This window comes from Panthera pardus, unplaced genomic scaffold, assembly GCF_024362965.1.
Source record: "Panthera pardus isolate Hobbes unplaced genomic scaffold, ASM2436296v1 HiC_scaffold_20, whole genome shotgun sequence".
Taxonomy (NCBI): Eukaryota; Metazoa; Chordata; class Mammalia; order Carnivora; family Felidae; genus Panthera; species Panthera pardus.
The window spans coordinates 6,628,232-6,641,203 of record NW_026526766.1 but is presented as its reverse complement, the minus strand read 5'-3'; the positions used below and the strand labels follow the sequence as shown (position 1 = coordinate 6,641,203).

Genomic DNA, 12,972 nt, shown 5'->3' with positions numbered 1-12,972 from the left:
TGCATTGTAACAACATAACCTTAATAAAATTAGGGACCCCCAAATAGTCTAGGCATTATACAGTAACTGCATTCAAATATCATGAGTTTAATGCCCACGAATAATTGAAGAGAAAATTTGAGTTGTTTTTTTAAAGTTTTTGTTTAAATTCCGGTTAGTTAACATAGAGTGTAATATTAGTTTCAGGTGTACAATATAGTGATTTAACACTTCCATACAACACCTGGTGCTCATCCCAAGTGCCCTCCTTAATCCCATCGTGTATTTAACCCATCCCCCCCCCACCTCCCCTCTGGTAACCATCAGTTTGTTCTTTATAGTTAAGAGTCAGCTTCTTGGTACGCCTTTCTCTTTGCTCAGTGCCTTGTTTCTTATATTCCACATATGAGTGAAATCAGATGAGATTTGTCTTTCTCTGGCTGACTTATTTCACTTAGCATAATACATTCTAATTCCATCCATGTCATTGCAAATGGGAAGATTTCACTTTTTTATGGCTGAGTAATGTATCTATCTACTATCTATCTATCTATCTGAGTAATGTATCTATCTCAGATATTCTCTATCCATTCATCAATCGATGGGCACTTAAGCTGTTTCCATAATTTGGCTATTGTAGATAATGCTGCCATAAAAATCAGAGTGCATATATCCCTTCGAGTTAGTGTTTTTGTATTCTTTGAGTTAATACCTAGCAGTGCAATTGGTGGATTATAGGATACTTCTATTTTTTACTTTTTTGAGGAATCTTCATACCGTTTTCCACAGTGGCTGCACCAGTTTGCATTCCCACCAACAATGCCAGAGGGTTCCCCTTTTTCCACATTCTTACCAGCACCTGGTGTTTCTTGTGGTGTTGATTTTAGCCATTCTGACAGGTTTGAGGTGACATCCCCTTGCAGTGTGATTTACATTTCCATGCTGATGAGTAATGTTGAGCACCTTTTCATGTGTCTGCTGTCCATCTGTATGTCTTTGGGAAAATGTCTATTCTTGTCTTCTGCCCATTTTTTAATTGGATTTTTCATTGTCTGGGTATTGAGTTATAAATTCTTTATACGTTTCAAATATTAACCCTTCATGAGATGTGTCATTTGCAAATATACTCTCCCATTCCACAGGTTGCCTTTCAGTTTTATTGTTTCCTTCACTGTGCAGAAGCTTTTTATCTTGACGAAGTCCCAATAGTTCATTTTGCTTTTTTTCTCCTTGCCTCAGGAGATATATCTAGAAGGAAGTTGCTACAGCCGATGCCAAAGAGGTTACTGCCTGTGTTTGCCTCTAGGATTGTTAATGGTTTCACGTCTCATATTTAGGTCTTTCATTCATTTTAAATTAATTTTTGTGTTTGGTGTAAGAAAGTGGTCCAGTTTCATTCTTTTGCATGTAGCTGTTCAGTTTTCCCAACACCATTTGTTGAAGAAACTGTCTTCTTCCCATTGGATATTCTGTCCTGCTTTATTGAGGACTAACGGACCATATAGTTGTGGGTTCATTCCTGGATTTTCTATTCTGTTCTCTTGATCACGATATCTATTTTTGTGCCAGTGCCATACTATCTTAATCACTACAGCTTTGTAAAATAACTTGTAGTCCAAAATTACGATGCCTCCAGTGTTGACTTTCTTTTTCAATGTTGCTTTGCCTATTTGAGGTGTTTTGTGGTTCCATACAAATTTTAGGATTCTTTGTTCTAGCTCTGTGAAAAATTCTGGTGGTATTTTGATAAGGAATGCATCGAATGTGTAGTTTTGGGTAGTATAGACATTTTAACAATATTTGTTCTTCCCATCCATGAATGTGGAATGTTTTTTCCATTTCTTTTTGTCATCTTCCATTTCTTTCATCAGTGTTTTATAGTTTTCAGAGTACAGGTCCTTCTCTTCTTGGGTTTGGTTTATTCCTAGGTATTCTGTTGTTTTTGGTGCAATTGTAACTGGGATTGTTTTCTTAATTTCTCTTTCTACCACTTCATTATTGGCATACAGAAATGCAACAGGTTTCTGTAAATTGATTTTGTATCCTGTGACTTTACTGAGTCCATGTATCAGTTCTAGGAGTTTTTTGGTGGAGTCTTTTGGGTTTTCTAAATGTAGTATCATGTCATCTGCAAATAGTGAAAGTTTTACTTCTCTTGATGATTTGGATGCCTTTTTATTTCTTTTTGTTGTCTGATTGCCGAGGCTAAGACTTCTAGTGCTATGTTAAATAACAGTGGTAAGAGTGGACATCCCTATCTTGTTCCTGACCGTAGGGTAAATCTCTCAGGTTTTCCCCATTTAGGATGATATTAGCTGTGGGTTTTTCATTTATGTCCTTTATTATTTTGAGGTATGTTTTCTCTAGACCTACTTTGTTGAGAGTTTTTGTCATGAATGGATGTTTTACTTTGTCAGATGCTTTTTCTGTGTCTATTGAAAGGATCATATGGTTCTTATCTTTCTTTTATTAATGTGATGTGTCATGTTGATTGATTTGCAAATATTGAACCAACCTTGCAGCCCAGGAATAAATCCCATTTGATCATGGTGAATGCTTCTTTTAATGTCCTGTTGGATTCAGTTTGCTAATGTTTTATTGAGAATTTTCACATCCATGCTCATTAGGGATATTGGCCTGCAGTTCTCTTTTTCAGTGGAGTCCTTATCTGGTTTTTGTATCAGGGTAATGTCAGCCTCATAGAATAAATTTGGAAGTTTTTCTTCCTTTTCTGTTTTTGGGAATAATTTGAGAGTATGTATTAACTCTTTAAATGGTCAGTGGAATTCCCCTGGGAAGCTCTCTGGCCCTGGACTTTTGGTTGTTGGGAGTTTTTGATTACTGATTCAATTTTTTTTGCTGGTTATGAATCTGTTCATGTTTCTATGTCTTCCTGTTTCATTTTTGGTAATATATATGTTTCTAGGAATTTACCCATTTCTTCCAGTTTGTACAATATGTTGGCATATGGTTTTTCATAATACTCTCTTATAACTGTTTGTATTTCCGTGGTGTTGGTTGTTATTTCTCCTCTCTCATTTGCGATTTTATTTATTTAGATCCTTTCTCTTTTCTTTCTTGATAAGTCTGGCTAGAGATTTACAAACTTTATTAATTTTTTCGAAGAACCAGGTTCTGTTTTCAATGATCTGTTCTATTGTTTTTGAAGTTTCTGTATCATTTATTTCAGCTCGAATCTTTATTATTTTCTTCCTTTTGATGTCTGTAGGCTTCATTTGTTGTTCTTTTTCTAGCTCCTTTAGGTGTAAGGTTAGGTTGCTTGAGATTTTTCTTGTTTCTTGAGGTAGGCCTGTGTTGCTATACTTCACCTCTTAGGACTGCTTTTGCTGCATCCCAAAGATTTTGGAACATTGTGTTTTCATTTTCATTTGTTTCCATGTAATTTTTTTTATTTCTTCTTTGATTTCTTGGTTGGCCCATTCATTGTTTAGTAGCATGCTATTTAACCCCCATGTACTTGTGGTCTTTCCAAATTTTTCTTGTGGTTGACTCCTAGTTTCATAGCGCTGTGGTCCCAAAAGGTGCATGGTATGATTTCAATCTTTTTGTGTTTTTTGAAGCCTATTTTGTGACTAATATGTGATCTATTCTGGAGAATATTCCATGTGCACTTTGAAAGAATGTATATTCTACTGTTTTAGGATGGAATGTTCTGCATATATCTGTTAAGTCCATCTGGCCCAGTGTGTCATTAAAAGCCATTGTTCCTTTGTTTATTTTCTGTTTAGATGATCTTTCAATTGATATAAGTGTTGTGCTAAATCCCCCTACTATTATTGTATTACTAATGATTAGTTCCTTTACATTAGTTATTGTTTTATACATCTGGGTGCTTTCATGTTGGGTTCATAAATATTTATAATTGTTAGATCTTCTTGTTGGACTGTCCCTTTTATGATTATATAATGTCCTTCTTTGTTGCTTTTTATAGTCTTTGTTTTAAAGTCCATTTTGTCTGATGTAAGTATTGTTACTCTGGCTTTCTTTTGATAACCATTTGCATGATACATGTTTTCTTTTTTTAAAGTTTTTGTTTAAATTCCAGGTAAATGTTTCTCCATCTCCTCACTTTCAATCTACAGGTGTCTTTATGTCTAAAATGAGTCTCTTGTAAGAAGCATACAGACGGATCTTGTTTTTTTTATACATTCTGACACCTTACATCTTTTTTTTTTTTAACCATGTTTATTTATTTATTTTTAGTTTACATCCAAGTTAGTTACCATATGGTGCAACAATGATTTCAGGAGTAGATTCCTTAATGCCCCTTACCAATTTAGCCCATACCCACTCCCACAGCCCCTCCAGTAACCCTCTGTTTGTTCTCTATATTTAAGAGTCTCTTATGTTTTGTCCCCCTCCCTGTTTTTATATTATTTTTGCTTCCCTTCCCTTTTATTCATCTGTTTTGATCTTAAAGTCCTCATATGAGTGAAGTCATATGATATTTGTCTTTCTCTAATGGACTAATTTTGCTTAGCATAATACCCTCTAGTTCCATCCATGTAGTTGCAAATGGCAAGATTTCATTCTTTTTGATTGCCGAGTAACACTCCATTGTATATATATGCCACATCTTCTTTATCCATTCATCCATCAGTGGACATTTGAGCTCTTTCCATACTTTGGCTATTGTTGATAGTGCTGCTATAAACATGGGGGTGCATGTGTCCCTTCAAAGCAGCATACCTGTATCCCTTGGATAAATACCTAGTAGTGCAATTGCTGGGTCATAGGGTAGTTCTATTTTTGATTTTTTGAGGAATCTCCATACTGTTTTCCAGAGTGACTGCACCAGTTTGCATTCCTACCAGCAGTGCAAAAAAGATTCTCTTTCTCTGCATCCTCGCCAATGTCTGTTGCCTGAGTTGTTAATGTTAGCCATTCTGACAGGGGTGATGGGGTATCTCATCGTAGTTTTGATTTGTATTTCCCTGATGATGAGTGATGTTGAGCATTTTTTCATGTGTCAGTTGGCCATCTAAATGTCTTCTTTGGAGAAGTGTCTATTCATGTCTTTTGCCCATTTCTTCACTGGATTATTTGTTTTCTGGGTGTTGAGTTTGATAAGTTGTTTATCAATTTTGGATACTAACCCTTTATCTGATATGTCATTTGCAAATATCTCCTCCCATTCCGTTGTTTGCCTTTTAGTTTTGCTGCTTGTGTCCTTCACTGTGCAGAAATTTTTATTTTGATGAAGTCCCAATAGTTCATTTTTGCTTTTGTTTCCCTTGCCTCTGGAGACGTGTTGAGTAAGAAGTTGCTGCGGCCAAGATCAAAGAAGTTTTTGCTTGCTTTCTCCTTGAGGATTTTGATGGCTTCCTGTAAATTTTGGTCTTTCATCCATTTGAGTTTATTTTTGTGTGGTGTAAGAAAGTGGTCCAGGTTCTTTCTTCTGCATGTCGCTGTCCAGTTTTCCCTGCACCACTTGCTGAAGAGACAGACTGCCTTTACTCTATTGGATATTCTTTCCTGCTTTGTCAAAGATTAGTTGACCATACGTCTGTGGGTCCATTTCTCGGTTCTCTATTCTGTTCCATTCATCTGAGTGTCTGTTTTTGTGTCAGTACCATACTGTCTTGGTGATTACAGCTTTGTAATACAGCTTGAAGTCCTGGATGGTGATGCATCCTGCTTTGGTTTTCTTTTTCAAGATTGCTTTGGCTATTCGGGGTCTTTTCTGGTTCCATACAAATTTTAGGATTGTTTGTTCTAGTTTGAGGAATGCTCATGTTATTTTGATAGGGATGGCATTGAATATGTAGATTGCTTTGGGTAGTGTTAACATTTAACAATAATTTGTTCTTCCTATCTAAAAGCATGGAATATTTTTCCATTTTTTTGTGTCTTCTTCAATTTCTTTCATAAGCTTTCTATAGTTTTCAGTGTATAGATTTTTCACCTCTTTCGTTAGATTTATTCCTAGTTTTTTATGGTTTTTGGTGCAATTTTAAATGGGATCGATTCCTTGATTTCTCTTTCTGTTGCTTCATTTTGGTGTATAGGCATGCAACCGATTTCTGTGCATTGATTTTATATCCTGCGACTTTGCTGAATTCATAGATCAGTTCTAGCAGTTTTTTGGTGGAATCTTTTGGGTTTTGCATATAGAGTATCATGTCATCACAAAGAGTGAAAGTTTGACCTCCTCCTGGCCAGTTTGGATGCCTGTTATTTCTTTGTGTTGTCTGATGGCTAAGCTAAGACTTCCAATACTAGGTTGAATGACAGTGGTGAGAGTGGACATCCCTGTCTTGTTCCTGACTTTAGTGGGGAAAGCTTTCAGTTTTTCCCCATTGAGGATGTTAGCACTGGGTCTTTCATATATGGCTTTTATGATCGCAAGGTATGATCCTTCTATCCCTACTTTCTTGAGGGCTTTTATCAAGAAAGGATGCTGTATTTTGTCAAATGCTTTCTCTGCATCTATTGAGAGGATCAGGTGGTTCTTGTCCTTTCTTTTATTGATGTGATGAATCACAACGATTGTTTTGCAGATATTGAACAAGCCCCGCATCCCAGGTATAAACCCCACTTGGTTGTGGTGAATAATTTTTTTAATGTATTGTTGGATCTGGTTGGCTAATATCTTGTTGAGGATTTTTGCATCCATGTTCATCAGGGAAGTTGGTCTATACTTCTCCCCTAAATCTTTTGATTGGAGCGTTTAGTCCATTTACAAATTAATCATTGATAGATATGTATTTATTGTCATTTTATTACTTGTTTTGTCATTGTTTTTGAAGATTTTCTCTGATATTTTCTTGTCTTTATCACTTTGGTCTCTCCTTTGCACTCAGAGTCCCCTTTTTAGTATAGGTGCTGCCGAAGCAAGCACTCATTTAATATTTCTTGCAGGGCTTGTTTAGTGGTCATGAACACACTCAATTGTTGCTTGTCTGGGAAACTATCTCTCCTTTTATTCTGAATGATAGCCTTGCTGGATAGAGTATTCTTGGCTGTAGATTTTTCCCATTCAGCACTTTGATTATATCATGCCACTCCCTTCTGGCTTGCCAAGTTTCTACTGAGAAATCTCCAGCTTGCCTTATGGATTTTTCCCTTATAAGTTAAAGATTTCTTTTGTCATATTGCTTTTAGGATTTTTCTTTATTTCTATATTTTGCAGAATTAACTATAATATGTCTTGGTTTTGGCCTGTTTTTGTTGATTTTAATGGGAGTTCTCTGTGCTTCCCTGGATCTGGATGTCTGTTTCCTTCCCCAGATTAGGTAAATTTTCAGATATTATTTCCTGAAATAAATTGTCTGCCCCCTTTTCTCTCTCCTCTTCTTCTGAGACTCCTATAATATGAATGTTATTACATTTGATTGAGTCACTGAGTTCCTTGGATCTATTCTTATGTTGCAAAATTCTTGTTTCTCTCTTTTGCTCAGCTTTATTATTTTCCATTATTTTGTCTTCTAAGTAACTAATTCTTTCCTCTACTGTTCGTTGAATCAAGCCTGTTTCCAGTCTCGTTTATTGCGTTCTTTGTCGTTGATTGATTCTTTTTTTTAACTCCTTTATCTTTGTGGTAAGGGTCTCACTGATGTCTTCTATTCTTTTCTCAAGCCCAGTGAGTATCCTTATGATTGTTGCTTTAAACACTCCTTCAGGCATGTTACCTATATCTATTTTACTTAGATCTCTGGCTTTATCTTGTTCTTTCATTTGGGATAATTCCTCCGTCTCTGCATTTTGTCTAAGTCTCTGCCTTCTACTTTGTGTTAGAAAAGCCAGTTATATCTCCCACTCCTGAAAGTAATGGTCTTATGAAGAATAGGTCAAGTAGTGCCCAGGTGCTTCAGGGAGTTTCTCTGGTGTGTGCTGCATGTTTTGGCTGCTCTATCTTTCAGGCCAGTCATCTGCAGAGCCTCTCCTTGCCTGCTGTGGGCAGTGTTTGGTCCCTGGCCTGAATGTGGTGAGGTTAAATAGGTGTTCTCTTGTCTGCTTGTGAAATGAGACCTGATACCACCTCCACCAGAACTGAAGCCCTGAAGAGCTCTCTGGTCAGAAGATGTGGTGTGGGCAGGGGTTTGTGCTGGTCTTCTAGGGTAGGGGCCCACTGTGCTGGGACTGAGGCAGTGTTGACTGAGAGTGAATAATCTACCCACTGTGTGCCCCAGGCATTTTTCAGATGCTGTTTCCACATTGTCTGCTCCTGGGTTCTTTGTCTGCCTTCTCTCCAGGAACAGGGAAGTGCCCTCCAGGCTCTATTCCAGCCAAGTTCAGTGACCTTTAAAAGTCAGCCTTTATTTGTAACAATGTGGATGAAGCTAAAATATATTATGCTAATTGAAATAAGTCAATCAGAGAAAGACAAATACCATATGATTTCACTCATATGTAGAGTTTAAGAGACAAAACAGATGAACATATAGGAAGGGGGAGGAAGAAAAGAGAAGAGAGGGAAACAAACCACAAGAGTCTCTTAATTATAGAGAACAAACTGAGGGTTAATGGAGGCAGGTGGGTAGGAGATGGGCTAGATGGACGATGGGTACTAAGGAGGGCACTTGCTGTGATGAGCACTGGTGTTGTACGTAAGTGTTGAACCACTGAATTCTACTCCTGGAACCAAGATTACACTGAATGTTGGCTAACTAAAATTTAAATTAAAAAAAAAACACACACACACACAAAAAACCCTCCAGGCTGTAGGCCACACTGGTTACAAGAACGCACAAAATTCAGCCCCTCTCATTTTCCAAGCCAATGGCTTTGGGGAAGTGTTCTCCTTGTCTGTTTCTGTGTGTACTTCTCTCTCTTTCTCTCACCCTTCTCCACAACCATGGCTCCCTCCTCTCTGCAGCAATAGTGATCCAATTCTCTCCTGAAGCAGTTCTCCACACTTCTTACCTTCTTCAATGTGGCCTCTTCTCTCTCTTTAGTTGTGGAGTTTTGTTCCATCAGCCTTCAGGTCAATTCTGGGGTCTTTAGGATGATTGATAGTTATCTAGCTGTGTTTGTGGGACAAGACATGCAAGGAGCCTTCTATTCCATTGCCATCTTGAAAATCGAGTTGTTTTCTTAAGAGCATGAAAGTGCATCTAATTTATAACACAAAGCAAAATGTTTTAAAATGATCTCTGCCATCCATCTTTTATTTCCCTACACGTACTGCCACAATATGAAATAAAAATTTCTTCTTTTTGTTCATCCTTCAAGGCATTTGGGCCTCACTTGTCTTTCATCTTTCCCCCTTCCCTCTCTTCTCTGCACATCTGTTTATTTTGAAAGTCACTCTGAGCTCTTAGGCTATTTCTTTTCTTTTCACTTCACCCGTATCATGGATTTCCTACAACAGTGGTTCTTAAACTTTTACATACATCAGAGTCATCTGGAAGTCTTGTTAAAACACAAGTGACTGGGCCTCATCTCCATAATTTTATACAGGAGTTTTGAGTTTGGGCTTAAGTATTTCCATTTCTGACAAGTCAGGCAGTGCTGATACTGCTGGTCCAGGGACCACATTTGGAGAATCACTGCTCTACAACCGAGGAGCATCTGGAGCTGTTCCAGCAAACAAGAGTCTGTCCCTGGGTAGGAGCCTTTGTTATATACTATATGTAAATAATATTACCTGATTCCTTAAGAATTTAATGAATCAGTTTCCATCATCATATTTATATTCTTTAAATAGGGTTGTGTACAGCCTCTGCCTTAAAAAGAGAAGAATAAAGGAAATAGTATTTATTGCTTGATTGCCTATTCAGGAGACTGTAGAGTGTGGTTGGCTCTGAGGCCAGACCATCTAGGGTTCAGTCCTGATTTTGCAGGATTTAAGGAAGTCCCTAGGAAGGTTACTATTTGTGCCTCAGTTTCTTACTTTTGAAACGAAGATAACGAAATGAACCACTTCACGGAGTTGTTGTGAGGCTCAAGTGATTTAATACATAAAAAGCCCTTGACGGATGATGACTGGTGTGTTGCAAGCACTCTGATGTCACCTATTATTATTATCAGGATTGTGTTGAGTGTTTTTTATTTGTTATCTCATTATAACTTAAAATCAGTGCTCAAAGGTAAGCACCCCTATTATTCTCATAGGGAAGATTAGGAAACAGAAGTTCAGAAAGGTTGAATAACTGATCAAGGTCCCCCAGGACTTCTACCAGAGTAAAAATCTCTGGTCTTTGTATGTCATCAGTATTTTCCCAAAGGAATCATTTTTCCCATAAGAAAAATGGTATAAGGCTGCTCATTTCAGAAGTATATTTGAATGTGATTGAATAATTACTTGCTTGGTTAGATGGTTGGTGAATTTTATGATCAAGCATTATCATGTCTACTTTAAGTATATTAAAGACAAAGGAAGACAAGGAGAGGTAGAACAGTGGCTGTATAACATACATACTCTGCGAGGTACCTGTCACATAAGAGGTGTTTAGTAAATATTTGTTGAACTATTGGAATTAATGTGATTTGGAATTAAAATCACCTAAAATTAAAGATTCATAATATCCAGAGTTAGTGAGATTATAGAGAAATGGGCATGATATGCTACTCTGAGATTTTTGAAAGTCAATTTGGCAATAGCCCCCCAAATTTAAATATGTATTTCCTTTGGCCCAGACAGTCTCTGTCTATCCTAGGGAATACCTTTGTGCCCATGAAATGTATATATAATGATGTGCAAATTTAGCACTGCTTTCAATTGTGAAAATTACAAACCTAAATGTTGATAAATGCTGGAATTATTGAATAAATTATAAGTCACCTATTTCATTGGACCCTGTATAAGAGTTAAAAGGCGTGAAGGAAAGCAATACATATTGAATGAAAGATCTCCAGTATGTGATAAGTGAAAAAATGGTAACAGAAAAACGGGTAGAATTATCCATTTTATTTATGGGGCTCAAAACTACATCTGTAGGAGGTATGTAATAGAAAAAAGTCTGAAAAGTTACACACCAGACAGTCATCAATGGTTACCTCTGGCAAGTGAAGAGGGCTAGGGGAAGAGGACCAAGGGGAACTTCTACTTTGTACACTATACAGTGTGTATTATTTGGATTATCCACAAGTAGTATGTATGAACATTTACTTATGAGATCAAAACAGAAAAAAGAAGCTTGTTCAACAAATGTAGTTAGCTCTTTGATATGGATAATAGATAATAGAATAATAAGAATAATAGATGCGTAATTCTTTTTTTTTTTTTAAGTTTATTTATTTATTCTGAAAGAGAGAGAGAGAGTTAGGGGGAGGGGCAGACAGAGAGGGAGAGAGAGAATCCCAAGTGGGATCCATGCTGTCAGTGCAAAGCCTGATGTCAGGGCTCAATCCCATGAACCATGAGATCATGACCTGAGCTGAAATCAAGAGTTGGATGCTCAAATGACTGAGCCACCCAGGAACATGCCCAAGGATAGAGTCAGGGCAGTACAAACGCTACAGAATCTTGAGTGAGGAAGATACCAACTATGCCATTAACTCACGAACATGGTCAAACTCAGTGGGAAACCACTACAGGTGAACAAGGCTCACAAGAACCTGGATTTTGGGGCTAACATTTTCGTTGGCAATTTGGACCCAGAGATTTGTGAGAAGCTGCTTTATGATAACTTCTAGCACCTTTGGAGTGATCTTGCAAACCCCTAAGATTATGTGGGATGCTGACACAGGCAACTCGGAAGATTATGCCGTTATTAGTTTTGCTTCATTTGATGCTTTGGATGCAGCTGTTGAGGCCATGAAGGGCAGTATCTCTGTAACCACCCAATCACTGTGTTCTATGGCTTCAAAAAGGACTCCAAGTGTAAGCACTGTAGCTCAGTATCCAAACAACTTCTGGCAACCCAGAACCCACTTTCCCAGGCTGACTGCCTTCATCAGCTGTTGGCAGATGCATCCCACTCTCCTCACCCCCACCCCACCCCCCAATTCTGTGGTATCATCACTGGGGCCTGGGCTTCCTCCACCAGGCATGCCCCTTCCTCAGTCCCTCCCACCCCCATTGCTGCCCCCTGGAGCCCTTCCACCTGGGATACCCCCCAACCATACCCTCACCACCTATGCTTCCTGGGGCTGGAGGACAAGGCCCACCATCAGCAAGAACCCCAGAGGCCGGACATCCTGGATACAGACACTCTTATCCTCACCCATTTCCACCAGGTGGGATGCCTCATCCAGGGATGTCTCAGATGCAACTGGCCCACCATACTCTCATGGCTTAGAATAACCCCCATGCTGGGCCCCAGGCTCTGGGAGGCAGCCACCACCCGACTGTCCCCTGGAATGCCTCATCCAGAACCTCCTCCAATGGACATGTCCCTCCAGTGATCTCTGTCTGGATCTCCCATGGATCACCCGGGTCTTTGCGTCCACATGGATACACTGGGCCTCCTCCACTCATGCCCCCTCGTGGATATGCTGGGCTGCCAAGACCCCCTCGCATGGCTACCAGTGGGGGCCCCTCCCTCCACCCAGACCCACCTCCCGGCCTCCAGTTCCCCTCATGGCCCACTTCCAGGCCATTTTCCTCAGTAATTTCTCATTCTCTTGCCTCCTGTTCTATGGTCCCAATATCTTTCTCAATTCCTTGGACCAATCAGAATTGCTGTAACTTACTAGGGCTAAGGCACTAATTCCTCTCAGGACATTTTTTTAGTGTAATTTTTTTTTCATAAGAGGTTTTATTTTATTTTTTTCTGTGTTGCTCCTAAATGTTTTGCAAATGCACAGAGAAAATAAAACTAAACTCCTTGTTTAAAAAAGACAAGTAAGTACTGGGGCATCTGGGTGGCTCTGTTGGTTGAGTCCACCTCTTTTTCTTTTTCTTTTTTTTTCTAATGTGCATTTATTTTTGAGAGAGAGAGACAGAGACAGAGACAGAGCATGAGTGGGGGAGGGGAATAGAGAGGGAGATAAAGAATCTGAAGCAGTCTCCAGGCTCTGAGCTGTCAGCACAGAGCCTGATGCAGGGCTTGAACTCACCAACTGCGAGATCATGACCTGAGCCAA

The 12,972-nt window shown here is 38.7% G+C and overlaps 1 pseudogene; it reads left to right on the top strand.

Annotated features, from left to right (window-relative positions):
* Positions 1-11,244: 11,244 nt before the first annotated feature.
* LOC109275353 (splicing factor 3B subunit 4-like) lies at positions 11,245-12,729 on the top strand (annotated as a pseudogene).
* The last annotated feature ends 243 nt before the right edge of the window (positions 12,730-12,972 follow it).